The sequence below is a fragment of the Crotalus tigris genome, unplaced genomic scaffold (assembly GCF_016545835.1).
Source record: "Crotalus tigris isolate CLP2741 ecotype Arizona unplaced genomic scaffold, ASM1654583v1 scf7180000017663.5292952, whole genome shotgun sequence".
Classification (NCBI taxonomy): domain Eukaryota; kingdom Metazoa; phylum Chordata; class Lepidosauria; order Squamata; family Viperidae; genus Crotalus; species Crotalus tigris.
The window spans coordinates 1,779,902-1,795,512 of record NW_024096550.1 but is presented as its reverse complement, the minus strand read 5'-3'; the positions used below and the strand labels follow the sequence as shown (position 1 = coordinate 1,795,512).

The 15,611-nt window shown below is 40.1% G+C and overlaps 1 pseudogene; it reads left to right on the top strand.

Annotated features, from left to right (window-relative positions):
• Positions 1-506: 506 nt before the first annotated feature.
• LOC120304842 overlaps positions 507-15,611 on the top strand; it is a 49,576-nt pseudogene continuing 34,471 nt past the window's right edge.

The window sequence follows — 15,611 nt, the reverse complement described above, 5'->3', positions numbered from 1 at the left end:
CCCTTTTCCAGTGAGTCCTTCCTTCTCATTAGGTGGCCAAAGTTTTGAGTTTCAACTTCAGGATCTGGCCTTCTAAAGAGCAGTCAGGGTTGATCTTGTCTAAGACCGACCGGTTTGATCGCCTTGCAGTCCAGGGAACTCGCAGGAGTCTTCTCCAGCACCATAGTTCAGAGGCCTCAATTCTTTTGCGCTCAGCCTTTCTTATGGTCCAACTTTGACAGCCATACATTGCAACTGGGAAAACCATGGCCTTGACTATACACACTTTTGTTGGCAGGGTGATGTCTCTGCTTTTTAGTATGCTGTCTAGATTAGCCATAGCTTTCCACCCCAGGAGCAAGCATCTTTTAATTATATTCAAAATGAATATACGCATGCCTGATATAAAACATAGGAGGAGTAAAAGAGATTAAAAATTCAGAAATACAGTAAATGCTGAATAGATTGGCTTTTCCACAGTAGGGAAGGATTGTACATGTTTCTGTGTATGTGTTTTTGTGGTAGTAATGGGGCTCTGTGTGAATTTGGATTGTGAGGACCCTAAATTATTACATCTCCATATAGCAATAACAAAAGTGCAGAATTTAGCTAACTTTCTAAGGTTTCAGCATGCTTTCTCATATTGGGCTCTTCTCATCTATTTGAAGTATGAATCCATTTTGCAGCAAGTAATCTATTAGATCTGAAAATCAGCTTAAATAGAAAAGGCAACATAATAACACAAGTGAGACCTTCTCAATGTCTATCAGCTGGTAGGGACATGCAAAGTCCTGAACTGTTACTCTATGTCAGGGTTCTTCAAATTTGGCCCTTTTATGACTTGTGGACTTCAACTCCCAGAATTCCTCAGCCAAGCTTGAAGACCCCTGTTCTATGTTTTTGTATCTCCTTTTCAGCAATATTGAAGGCAAACAATTGAACTTATCAGAGTGGTAAGAGAAAAAGCTTTCTGGTTCTCTACGTACAAGATACTAGATAGCTGGCATAAAAAGCAAAAATCTAGGAAATGCCAAATAATCAATGCTGTCAAATTGTTTAAGTTACTATGACAATACATCCATGATTTTGGTTAATGTATTCTAATATCTATTTAAAAAGATTCCTGAAGATTTTCTGACAGTAAAATTATAACTTTAAAACACTTTTCCCACAGGTGGGATGTGGCTCTTTCTGTTACTGGCATACTTAATTCAGAAGAATACCAATTCAGAAGAATCTTTCAGAAATCATTTGAATCCTGAAGGATTCATGACAATTGTAAGTAGCTGACATGAAACAAGTAGATTGACTCCTCCTCCTCCTCCTCCTCCTCCTCCTCCTCCTCCTCCTCCTCCTCCTCCTCCTCCTCTTCCAGAGGAACAAAGTTTTTACCACAACAGCCAGTTTTTTTTTTAAACCAAAAAAAAAATGGCTTTGTTTTAATGGCAACCTTGAAAAATTGAACTCAACTTTCACTGAGCTCCAAGGCAACAAGTCTAAATGTAAATATTTAAATATGCCAAGGTTATACATAGCATAGTCTCATGTGGGGAGGGAAGTTTCAATCCAAATGAATCAGAGGAGCAGATTCAGTTCTGGCAAGGTGTAGCCACAGTATCTTTGGACTGCCCCTTTTAGGGGTATAAAGCTAATGATCAGCACTTTGAACTGGGCCCAGGAACCTAGTGTCAACCAATGTAGTGATTTTGATATAAGAGTAATTCTACATTGGTCAGGCTGCCCTGCCAATGTTCTTGCTTTTGCATTGTGTACAAATTGAGGTCCCAGTTATCTCCAAAGACTACTTTATGTAGGGAGCATCCAAGCAGTTTAACTGAGATTGAAGTTTTCTTCTCCAGGTAGAGCATCTGTGCCAAAACTCCATCAATAGTGGATAGCTATGATTTCTAACTACACCTTAAGAAGTCTTAAGATGTAGCTAGAAATCATAGCTACCTATCTTTGACCTTAAAAAGTCTTCAGTATAATTAATTTTGCATATTCCATCAGGATTAATTTTTCCAGAACTGCTAATTCACTAAATCTGAAGATGAAGCCACAAAAGTATATGAATTAGAAACTGCTAAACAGATAATATAAACAGACCTTATCCCAACAGCTTAGATGTTGAACGAGAATTATTTCATTTACAGCCTGAAATCATCCAATACTGGGGATATCCCAGTGAAAAGTATGAAGTTCTGACTGATGATGGCTATTACCTTCAGTTAAACAGTAATTCCTCATGGAAAATACTGTCCACAGAATGCAGGTAAGCCTGTAATATGATACTTCCGCACCAGAATTACTTGCATACTGTATAAATAATTATTTAAAGGGTCGTGAAAATCTCACTTTGCCTTATGGGGAGAGAAATATAAAACTGCTCTGGTTTTCAGTTTTGACTGGAAAAGAGCTGCTGCTGGTTTTTTTTTTTTTTTTTTTTCAAGCCATAGATGCTTGGGTTATATATTATGTTATCTTTCTACAAAAACTGCAGTTATTAGTGGTGTATTATGATGGGTGGTTCAGTTTGGGATTCCTTTGAACTTGTGGAACCAAAGAAACAATGGGTTTCTCTGTAGTGAAAGCCTCTCACTACAGAGAAATGGCTGGGTCCATGCCATTTCTTGCTCCTGCTGGTTCCATTGGTGGCTGGCTTCAGGAGGTAATTAAGATTTCTCTGAGGGAGAGTTCAGTGCCACATGCCTTGAAAGAGCCTTTTTAAGGGGCCATTCCTTAATCTAGCTCTACTTGAGAACTTTCACTTAAACTCCAACCTTAGTCTGGTCATAATTTTAGGAAAGGTTGTTAAGAAAGTGATTCCATTGCAAAGGATCATAGGGGAAGTGAATTATCTTCATTACTTTCAATCTTGATCATGGGACAAACACTGTGTGGTTCATTTTAATAGAGATAGGAGTAATGCATTTCTCCTGGCCCTTTTAGACTCTGTGGTAGCATTTAATACAATCAAACATGGTATCTTCCTAAACTAGTGTCAAGGGCTGGGGGTAGTAAGCATTATTTGATGATCATAAATAAATACTCCTACTTGGGTGAGTAGTTCCAGTTGGAGAGGAGGGGAGAGCAGTCAAGCCCTTGTTTCTTCCAGTTTGGAATATTGCAAGATTTGATTTCTCTCCTATATTGTTTAATCCAGTGGTGGGATTCAAATATGTGAACAACCGGTTGTCTGTGTGGATGCTGCTTCTGGAAGTCCGTTCTGGGCCTGGGCACCAAAAAATTGGCTACCAGTTCTACCAAACTGGTGCAAACCAGTTGAATCCTACCACTGGTTTAATCTCTTTTTTGAAACTAGGAGTTTGCCTGTCAGTTTGGGCTGAGGTGTTTCACATTACTGATGATGTACAGTTGTACATTATTATCCCAAAGTTGGAGTTAGTGAAGATTTGAATTGGTATCTGGAGGCTGCAGGAGACTAGATGGGGCAAAACAAGCTCAGGGTAAATTCTACTGACAATTAGAATTGCTACTTTATGGCTACCCATTAACTTTGATCCTGGCAGTTGGTCTTTGTGGATTCATCCTGAACAGTAGGTCTGTGATTTGAGCATCTTCCTGGTCCTACTTCACATTGGTAGAAAAAGCAGTCATGAGCCTTGGCTGAGTAAATGCTCTCCTAGCAGAGCAGTTACACCACTACATGGACCATTGTGTCAATGTTTACCTGACAAATTGAATACTGTGCTGTTTACAGTGGGTTGCCTTTGAACACAGGTTGGATGCTGCAGTGATTTAGGCAATTACACAAGTACTTTATAGTGCTATCAATCCTCTTAAGTTCTTATATTTTTAATCTAGCCAAATGTTATGCAGTTTTATTGTAGTTTTTTCAGTTGGTCAGTTTACAAATATTGTGAAAGAAATATCGGTGGTAGATTAGTACCATAATTAAGTTTCTGTAGATGTCAGGATTCGAAGAGCAAATTGTGATGGGTTGTGTGTGGAGCTATGCACATAGCATCTTTTCAGAATGCCTTAGAGCAGCTGCATCTTTTCCTGGGTTCCTGTGGCTGCCATTGCAGATGGCCTATAAACCTGGGAAAATAAGATTTGATTTAGAGTTTGCTTGACAAATGCCACATTGTCCTAGGTTAAATTTTGCCAAGTTTCTGCACAATTCTAATGTATGTGTAAATGTGTAATTATCGGGCACTTATGCCTTGATCATGTACCATTTGGACTATTACAAACACTCTATGCTTGAAAAGTATCTGGAAACTGCAACTGGTACAAAATGTGGCCAGGTGGCCATCTTGGGCATCCAAAGAATGGTGAATATAGCACCCTTGCCATGTGAACTGGTGCTGATCAGCATGGGGCCAGGTAACCTCTGGAACCATCTTTGACTGATTACATTGACTCATCCTGACCAGTCACGCAGGGAAGATATGTTCCAGATCCCATCAGTTAAAGAATTGTGACTGAAGGGGTACAATTTGCTGTAGCCCCCATCCTGTAGAATATTCTCCCCCCAGAGAGGAGATAGGCCTCCATTCTCCTGGACATCCAGAAAGGAATGAAAACATGGCTCTGTGGCCTTGTCTGTGGAGCCTACAGGAGCACACAACTGTGGGGCTGGTTAGCTCTTTGAAAGCCCTCCCTTCACCTTTCAATTAATTTTTTATAAAGTTTTTTATTTATAATACAGTTAAAACAAAAATGGACATAACGTGACATTCCAGAATAAATATTCCTAACAATTTGTTCCTCTTAATACATCATTCTTAATCTCTAAATAAACTTATTCTTCTATACAATACAATTATATATACAGTTATATGTATTTCTGTCTTAACACTAGCTTGAAGCCCAAGCAGTTCTCCTTAATTCATACCAGTAATAAAATTTGTCCCAGATTTCAAAGTAGTCTGATTCTGTCTTAGCCTTCATTTCCATTGTGAGCCTATCCATTTTAGCACAAGATAAAATTTTATATAAAATCTCTTCTTCTGTTGGAATTCCTTTATTCCTCCAGTTTTGAGCGTATACCAATCTAGCAGCTGTGAGAATGTGTAACATCAAATAGAGTACCCCTGTGTCATATTTCTGTGTGGTTCTGCCTAATAAAAAGAGTTCTGGTTTTAACTTTACCACTAGCATTAAAATTTCTTCCAGCCATTTTTTAACCTTATTCCAAAAATCATGGGCTCATGGGCACTCCCACCACATATGATAGTATGTCCCAGTTGCCAATTTACATTTCTAACATTTGGAAGAAGCATTTGAACCCATTCTAGCTAATCTTATAGGTGGGAGATGCCATCTATAGAGCATTTTGTAGAGATTTTCTTTGTAGGAGGTGGCCAGAGTGAGCTTCCTGTTTCTTGCCCATAGTTCTTGCCAGATGTGCAGATCGAAGTTGAGATCAAAATCCCTACTCCACTTTAACATGGTCTCTTTTACCTGTTCCTCATACATTGCCTGGTCTAACAAATAATGATATAGTTTTTTAAATCATTTTATTCTCCGTACCTAATAATATTTTATCCAGCCCTATCAGTTCTAATTTTATGCCTAACTCTTTTTTATCTTTCCAATATCTCGCCTGTAATTGAAGGTATGCCCACCATTCTAATTCTATCCCTTCGTCTTGAAGAATTTTCCTGGGTTTCAATTCCCCTCTCTCATCTAGAACATTTTTATATGTTATAATCTTTCCCAATTGGATAAACTTTGAATGTACATGCATTTCTAACAATGAGATTCAGCCAGGGACTTGAATATAATTTGGTTGCCAGATTTTAACCCATACATCAATTAGAGCTTGTCTGATATAATGCCTTCGGAAATATTTGTGTGTCTTATATTTATGATCCCATAACATAGCGTGCCATCCTATTTGTAAGTCATGACCTTCCAGACATAATAATCTCCTGTTCTTTAGTAATATCCAATCCCTTACCCATAATAATACTATGGCTTGATAATATTTTTCCAGATCAGGGAGGCCAAATCCCCCCCTTTCCTTTGAATCCTGCAGTAATTTTAATTTAATCCTTGCTCTTTTTCCTCGCCAGATGAATTTGAGTATAATTTTGTTAAGGTTTTGAAAAAATTTCTTATCCAATTTTATGGGTATACATTGGAACAAAAATAAAATTTTCGGTAACACATTCATTTTAATTACCGCAATTCTACCCATAAGGGAGAGCTGCAGGTTGGTACAAATATCTAAATCCTTCTTAATCTGTTCAATTAACTTATCATAGTTATCTCTTTTGAATGTAATGCATCTAGCAGTTAGTTGTATCCCTAGATATCTTATTTTGTTCGTTATTTGAATACCTATTTTGTCAACCAATTCATTTTTCTGTATTTTAGTCATATTTTTGATGAGCATTTTAGTTTTTTCTTTGTTTATCTTCAGGCCAGTTATTTTCCCATATTTACTCAGTATTTCCATCAATCTTATCCCTGATTGTAATGGTTCTTCAATTATAAAAACTAAATCGTCTGCAAAGGCTTGCCTTTTAAATGTTTATTTCTTGATCTCTAGACCTTTAATCTGTTCATTTTGCCGAATTACTCTGATTAATACCTCAAGAGATAATATAAACAACAGTGGTGATAACGGAAAACCTTGCCTCATGCCTTTTTGAATTTGAAAGCTGTCAGTCATTTCTCCATTAATTATTACTTTTGCTGCCTTTTAGAATAAACTGTTTTAAACATATTTTAAAACTTTCCCCAAAATCCATATACAATAATTGGTTGAACAAAAAATCCCATTTCACATTGTTGAATGCTTTTTGTGCGTCAAGAAAAATTAAACCCATTTGCTTTTCGTTATGCACATCATAATACTCCAATATGTCCAAAACAATCCTGACATTATTTCTTATGTATCTTTTAGATAAAAAACCATTTTGATCAGAATGTATAAAATCCGCTAAAAATCTTTCAAGTCTTTGCGCCATTATAGCCATGAAAATCTTATAATCTGAATTTAATAAAGAAATGGGTCTATAGTTCTTGAAATGCACCAGGTCTGAATTTTCCTTAGGAGAGCTTCTTCCCATGAGGCTGGTATTTTAGCATTTGTTAGAACCTCATTGAATAGATCCAACAGCACTGGGCTTAAAGATTCTTGTGTGATTTTATACATTTCTACAGATATACCATCTGGCCCAGGTGCTTTATTATTTTTTTGTTTCTTGATTGCCTCCAAGAGTTCTATAGGTGTTATCTCTTTGTTCAGCAGAATTTTAAATTCTTCTGGCACCTTCTGTAGATCAGCTGATTATAAATACTGTACAATATCATAATTATTTCTCCATTCATCATCTTTGTATAGATTCTTGTAGAACTCATATGCCACTAATTTCTTTCCTTCATTCTGGTACACCATATCACCTTCTGCATTATAAAATTTAGTAATCCTCTGCTTGTTGTTGTGTTTTTTAATTTTATAAGCCAGCCATCTCCCTGGTTTATTGGCATTTTCGAAGAAATTTTGTTTAGTACGTTTTATCTGCTGTCCTAATTCTTCCTTCCCAATAATATTCATCTTATGCTTAATTAAATTTATCTGTTGTTTCAAATCGTGTCTTTGTGGTTCCTTTTGCAAGTTTTCCTCAACTCTACTTAGTTCTTCTTCTAAGTGTCTTTGTCGTTGTGTTTTGATTTTGTGTTCCCTGGCCATGTAAGAAATTACAACGCCTCTCATGTAGGCTTTGGCTGTATCCCATAAGTTTTGGCAATTCGTATTTTCCTTTTTATTTGTCTTAAAAAACAGGTCCAATTATTATTTCAATTTGAATTCTTTATGTTTTAGGATTGCTCTTTTCAGAGTCCATCTCCTCATATTTTTTTGCCCTTTCCATCTAATTCTAATCGGATTATGGTCAGCCCAGGAGTTTGTATCGATTACAATCTCCTCTATTTCTAAATTTAAGTCAGTTGACATCCACACCATATCAATTCTAGACCATGACTGATGACATCCAGAGTAGAAGGTAAACTGTTTTTTCCCTAAATTCCTTTCTCTCCAAGTATCCTGAATATTGAGCTCATCTGCCATTTTTAGGAATGTATCAGGTATTTTTTCTACTCTTTCCACAATTATAATCTAGGTTTTTATCCACAATTGCGTTGTAATCTCCCATTATATACAGATGTTATCATATTCCAATTGATTAATAATATTGTGAAGTTTCTTATAAAATTGTTTTTGCCCCTCATTCGGGGCATAAATTTCCACCAGGAGAATTTTAATTTTATTTAAAATTACTTCCTCTATTAAGATTCTACCATTTTCATCCTTATAAATTTGCTTAGCCAAAATTTCTTGTTTAATATATGCTACCACTCCTCCTTTATTGTATTGCAAAAGTGTCGCAAACATGTTCCCTAATTTAGGGCAGTTTAATAAATATTGATGTTTTTTTATATGAACTTTTTGTAGCATAATTATACCTAAGTTCATTTTATTAAGTTTATTTAAAAACGTTTTCCTTTTTGTTGGAGAGTTGAGGCCATTAATATTGATAGATATGGATTCAACATCACTTTTCCCCTCCTTATCTATGTTTGGATCTGGTTACTATTGCCGGTCTAGACTCCTTTTTTTTTTTTGAAACACATTTTATTGTTTTTTTCAATCTTAGAAAAAGGTGCTCAGGACACACCATGGTGATTGGGTAATCAAACATTCAACAGTAGAACCATATATAAATAAGTCAACTCAATACATTCAATGTTCCCTCTCTATTCCCTCAACTGGCATAATACGTTTAAAATATTCCATTTCTAATTTAAATTTCTATAACTGCTAAACCTGTTTTAAAGCTTTGTAAATTTACAATTATCATAATCAAATTTAATTTTAAATCATCAAGTTATCAATTCAGGTATCCCTTTCAGCTATATTCTAATTCTTAATCTCTTATATCCCTCATTTTATCACTAGTCTCATTTATTTCTTCTTCCACTACACAATACATATCCTAATTAAGATAAAATATTAATCTACCCTATACATATATAATCCATCAATCGATCAGTCTCTTTAAAATAACAAAATAGTGTAAATCTTAACTCATTTCAATTTATTAAACAAAATTCAAATTTCATCCAATTGATTATCATGCCTTATCACATCTATATTATCATACAGAAACATCATCCTAGTAATTTAAAACAATTATTAAAACAATCCAGCTCTAAAAAGCCAGCATTTTTTCCATTCCAATACATAATAATTTTCATAAAAATAAACCTGTTATTCCAAAAAGTACATTCTTAATCTAATTAAAACATCTGTTCTAATAATCAACCTTTTTTCTTACTTCTAACCTGAATCTTAATCCTTAAAACTGTCCATAAATCAACATTGCCTTTAAATCCATTACACAATTTTAAATTTCTCTTTTCAATCTTATTCTGGCTTTTTTTCTGTGCCAGACAGGTTTCCATAACCAAGCTTCCCTTTCAGCCAATAGATTTCTCTTTGTTGCTTGTAGTGCCCTTTGAAACAATAGGAATCCCATCCTCTGCATTAGGCATCTATTTCTCTCATCCTTAAAGCGTCGTTGCTTTAATGTTTCCAGTCTCAGTCTTTGATTCTTCTGGTCCTCAAAGCTGTAGATGGAATATTTATAAGATAAAATAATTTCCTCATTTATCTCAATTGTTTCCTCTTCTAATATGTTTTGATTTATAGAATAGTCAGATGTAGTCTGGAGATCAGTTTGAAGATTTGAAATACCACTTCTGGATCTTAATTCTGTAGTAAACTCTTTCTGCAGTGGCCTCATAAATCTTTTCCAATATAAATTTGCAATTTAATTGTAAATGAGCTTTCTCCATTTTGATAGTAATTAAAAAGAGTCTCTTTTTTATTCTTGTGGAGGCTGTATTTAATAAAAGATAAACAGTGTCCACCCCCACAACTCTCACAGCTGCATCAGCTTATCTTTTCTCTTCAAAAGTAATTTGAAGGTCCATCTATTCCATCTCCAAAGAATAGCCAAAGGTTGCAATATTAGATTTTCGCCACTAGATGTTCTCAGTAAGTTGAAAAAAAAAAACTTTTCCAGACACCATTTTCCCCTTTTTTCTTTCTTTTGAAGTATAATGTGAAAAAAGAAATAATCTTCCAGCATAGAATGATAGTACAGCTCTTAGAAAAAAAAAATTTTTTTCTATACCCCAAAGCATATGAAAATAAGATATCGTCTTTAAAATTTTATTGTATTCTTTTGTTTTGGAAAGAATGCCTTTCTTCCCAAACACGTAGAAGCTGCTTTTTCAAGCCAGGGAAATAATTCCAACAAGGCTCTTACAAGCAAAAAAAAAAAAAAAAAAACAAGATAAAATGAAGAAAGGAGCAGGAAAAAGAAAAAAAGTCTCACCCGGATTCAACCGGTGGTTCTTACAACTTAGATGTTCTTTGACTTGTGGTTTGAAGCGGCAGGGTGATCGGCCATTCTCCAGCACTGGAGATGGAGAATCCACCAATGGGTTTAGACTGTGTTCCTGCCCATTCAGATCAAGTCAGCCAAAGTTGCCACGCCTCTTCTGGGCTAGAGGATCCCAGTCTTGACTTGATCTTGCCCTTGGACAGACGTGCAAGTTTGGCTTTTAGGCAGGTATAGCCTCCATTGGTAGATTTTCCATCTTTTTTTATTTTAAACAGTTTCTGCTCAGTGCTGGGCTCATCACTGGGTTTGGATTGCTGTTTATTTCCAATCCCCCCCCTCTCCTCTTAGTTTCAAAAGGGAGGCTTAGTACAGCTCCTCTTTTAGAGTTTCTTGTCTTTCGGTTTCGTTTTCCATACTAAGTTCAGTACCTTTTCTTACCCCTTCAGAAACATTAATAGTTGTTTACTTTAGTGTGCTTACCTTCCCTTGTTGGGGTTTGTGACCACAGCTCCAAGGCTTGTTCACGCACAATTCAAAGGAGGGGGGGTAGAAGTTCAATCAGTCAGAGAGGCTTCCCTAAAGATTGTTTTATGTTCGTTTTGGGGTGCATAGGTCCAAGGACGGCAATTGGAATCAGAGTGAAACAGGGAGGCTTCCCAGCCTTTTCAGCCACTGTTTCTTTGTTTCTGAGGCTGCGTTTGCAGCTCCGGTGGTCTGAAGGCTTGTTCTTTTCTGATTGATTGCTGGGGGGGGGTGCGGCTGCAGTCCTCATCGCCAGCTGAGCGCATGCCGCTCCGATCTGGGTTTTTTTGGCTAATTAGCTGGCTGGCAGCTCTGTAAGGCAGCAGAACAAGGCGGAAGACACAGGCGAGCTCTATTTTCTTTTTGGAGGCTGTGATCATGCTGCCGAAGCTAAAGATTGCTTTCTTTGGCAGAAAAGTTTTCTGGGTCTTGTAGGGACGCTCAGGGACTACATCGTGGTGGCCTATTAGCTGTTCAAACTTGCGTCTGCCATTTTGTGGATGCTGGGCTCCATTCTCAATTGGTAATAGCCTCAGGGAGTTTCACTTTGCACAATGGCCGCCATTTTGAATACCGACTGCCATCTTGTGAACTAATAGTTCTTCCCCTACTCTATTTGCCAGCCCTGGTTTTTTGGGGGCCTACACTAAATCCCCTTGTCCAAAGTAGTCCTTCAGTTGGTAACCTACACCATTTTGTAGGCATTGAATTGGTGTCTCCTTATCTATACATAGCATTACTGTGCACACACACTAGGTCCTTGATTCTCCCTGTATAGCGGTGTTTGGATTCCAGGTGTACCTTTTCGTGCACCTGGGTTTATCCACAATTCTAATATCTTTGGATACCAGGTGTATCCTATCGTGCATCTTTGTTATCCACAAATTACCAGTCCTTGGATACCAGGTGTACCGTATCGTGCATTTGCGTTATCCATAAATTAGCAGTCCTTGGATACCAGGTATACCCTATTGTGCACCTGTGTTATCCAAAAATTTAGCAGTCCCTGGATACCAGGTGTACCCTATTGTGCACCTGTGTTATCCACAAATTAGCAGTCCCTGGATACCAGGTGTATCATGCACCTGTGATTATCCAAACAAACAACAACAGCTGTCTCTGGATTCCAGGAGTACCCTATTATGCTCCTGTGCTCATCCACAGTAAACAAACAGCTGCCTCTGGATATCAGGAGTACTCTATTGTGCTTCTGTGAGAATCCATGAGGATGGAGGAGACTGGCTCTTCCAAGAAGGGAGCTTCACCGCTGTCATCAGCCTCTAAACGGCAGAAATCTTCCAATCAAGAGGCTGCAGGCAAGATCTCGGCCAAGGCCAAGGCCAGATCTGCAGGCAAAACATCTAAAAAGGAGGAAAAACAGGCCAGTAGGAGGCACCAGGCATTAGAGAGGGTATTCTCTAAAGCACAAAGACAGGCCAGGACTGAAGCCACTCAGGCTGAGGTTCCTTCATTTGATTTACCACTGGGACCCTCTGCTTCCCCTCTGGGGATCTGGTCCACAGGGAAGACCGTCTCTACCCCTGTGCCAGGTGACTCATCTCACCGGGACCCCATCTTCCAGCCTGCGGCTCCACGGGCCCAACAGTCGGCCCCGGAAGCTACTTTCACACCTACAGTGGCTGGACTCAGACCAACAGAGCCAGTTTCTCTTCCCACGGAGGACCGCCTAAATGAGTTGATTGCACAGGCGGTAGCGCGCGCTCTTCAGGCTAGATCACATGTACCTAGGTCAACCTCGGTTTCTCCCCTAACTATCCACCAGCCAACCACTGAGGTATATGGTGAACCTACTTCACCTTCACAGTCTTCTTACTCTGAGGGTTCATCCTATTGTGAGTATGATGCGGACTTGGGGGTTCCGATGTCGGATGAGGAGGAAGACCCTCCCGAAATGCCATCTTTTACTGGTCTCTTTAATCTGTCTCATTTTGTCTCCTTGCTCCAAAAGGCCACTACCACGGCCCATCTTGGTCCCAAACCTTCTACATCGACATCGACGGCTGTTCGGATTCGGAGGTGGATCCAAACTTCACTAACCGGTAACCACACAACACCGCATCCCCTAAATGCAGTCAAGAAACAGTGGGAATCCCCAGGTACCCTTCCCATTCCGAGTGGCAGTGAAAAAAGACTTCATAATGTTGCCCAGGACTTGGCAGATGCTCTGGAGGTTCCCAAGGTGGATGAACTCTTGGGACCCCTCTGTATATCCCACTGCCACTCCTGGGGACGTCTCTGATGCCCTCAAGGTGGAGGACCAAAAAAAGGAGCTCACTTTTCGCAAGACACACCAAGCTACAGCTTGGGCTATTAGGGCAGCTACCTCAGCTTCTTTCTTCAATAGGTCTGCTCTCCATTGGCTTAGACAGCTTCAGGCCAGAATTCCGGTGGAGGATATCCGAACTCACCAGGATCTGAGCAAGATGGTGACAGCAACGGAATATGCTTCCGATGCAACGCTACAGGTGGCCAGTTTTTCATCCAGGGTCATGGCTTCCAACGTCACTGGATGCCGTATTCTTTGGCTGAAACACTGGCATGCAGACGCCAAGTCTAAATGGTGTCTGTCAACAGCCCTTTACCGGGGGGAAGCTTTTTGGGGAAACTTTAAATCCTTACCTTATGGAGAATAAGGATAAGCACAAGGTTCTCAATCACCTTATTAAACGTCTGGACAAACAACCCAACACATACTCACAGAGACAGTCCTTTTGTATGGGTACTAGGTCCAATTATTCCTATCCACCCCACTCTTTTCCTGTCAGACAGGACAGACAATCGGACAGAACAGGTTCTAGGCCCAGACAACAATTTCAGGGCAAACGGCCCTTTCATGGGAGCGGTCGGGCTTTCCATCGTTTCAGATGACTCTCCGGCAGTCCCTCCCATAGACAGCAGACTTTCTCTCTTTGCCAGCCAGTGGGAGGCCACCACCACAGATGCATGGGTGCTGAACACAGTTCGCCATGGGCTCTCCCTAGAATTCCTCACCTACTCTCCGAATCGCTTCCTCTCTTGTCCCCAATCAGGAAATCTCACAAAGAAAAGGTTAATGCAACAGGCCATTCAGCACCTCATAAACATAAGGGCCATAGAACTGGTACCATTGAATCAGAGAGGTCGGGGATTCTACTCCATCCTCTTTGTTGTCCCAAAAGCCTCAGGAGAATGGAGAGCAATTCTAGATCTAAAAAGACTAAACCGACATCTTGTTTACCGCAAATTCAAGATGCAAACGCTCTAGTCCATTCTTGGAAGCATAAGAAGAGGAGACTTCCTGATGTCTGTAGGCCTCATGGAAGTTTATCTTCACATACCCATCTCTCTCAGCCACCACCGGTTTCTAAGGTTTGCTTACAGGGGCCAGAACTATCAATACAGGGCGTTACCTTTCGGTCTATCCTCCGGCCCGAGGGTTTTTACCCAGGTCTTCGCAGTGCTAGCAGCTCACCTCTGGATGGTGCCAGTCAGAGTCCAGTATCACCTGGATGACATTCTGATTCAGTCATCCTCAGGACAAGCCGCTCTGACGGATCTAGAACGGGTGATCAACCTTCTTCAAACCCACAGGTTTTCGGTAAATTTTTCCAAGAATCACTTGTCCCCTACAACAAGGCTATTACACCTAGGGGCCATCACAGACACGGTCGACTTCCGGGTCTTTCTATCCCAAGAATGTCGGGACAGCATACGACAGTTGGTCCTACAAATCTGCGAGAGCAGTATGGCAACACTAGCAAGTCTCTCCCAATTACTGGGAAAAATGATATCGGCCATTGCCATTGTGCCTTGGGCCAGGCTCCATTCCAGGATACTTCAGTGGTTTCTGCTCCCTTTCCAGAGACGGAATCTCAGATCATCCATTCGGAGAGTGCGGATTCCACTCAGAGTTTCGCGCTCCCTCAGGTGGTGGCTTTCATTGGCCATGCTCAGCGGGTCCTCCTTCAAGGAGCCAGACCGAATTATTCTGATAACCGATGCCAATCTGTTCAGTTGGGGTGCTCACCTACAATCACAATGAGCCCAAGGCCGTTGGTCCCACTCTAACCTTCGGCACAATATAAACTGATTGGAGCTCAGGGTTATACACCTGGCCCTTCGACACTTCCGCAACTCGGTAGCAAAACATCATGTACTGGTCCTCATGGACAACATTGCTGCCAAGGCCCATGTGAATCAGCAAGGGGGCACCCAATCCCGTGCCCTCCTGTCTGAGGCTCTCCTTCTGGGTTCTTGGGCAGAGTGCAATCTGGCCTCCATCAAGGCAGATCACATATCAGGGGAGGCAAGCACGCAGGCGGATCTCCTCAGCAGGGCGACGGTGAACCACTCAGAGTGGCGCCTGCACCTGAGGATTTTCAGGGAAATCTCCCACAGATTTGGACTTCCGATTCTAGACCTCTTTGCCTCCTCGACAAACACTCAGGTACTGAGGTTCTTCTCCCGTTTGCCATGCCCAAGGGCAGAGCACACAGACGCTCTCCGGAGTCCATGGCCGTAGGGTCTGCTCCATGCTTTTCCTCCTTTCCCTCTTCTCCCGACGGTCATATGCAAGATCCTCAGGGAAAGAGCAGAGGTTCTCCTAGTGGCACCATACTGGCCTCGGAGACCATGGTTCGCCGACTTAGTGAACCTCTCACTAGCAGAGCCATGGAGGATTCCTCTGGACAGGGTCTTGCTCAGTCAGGGGATACTACTTCA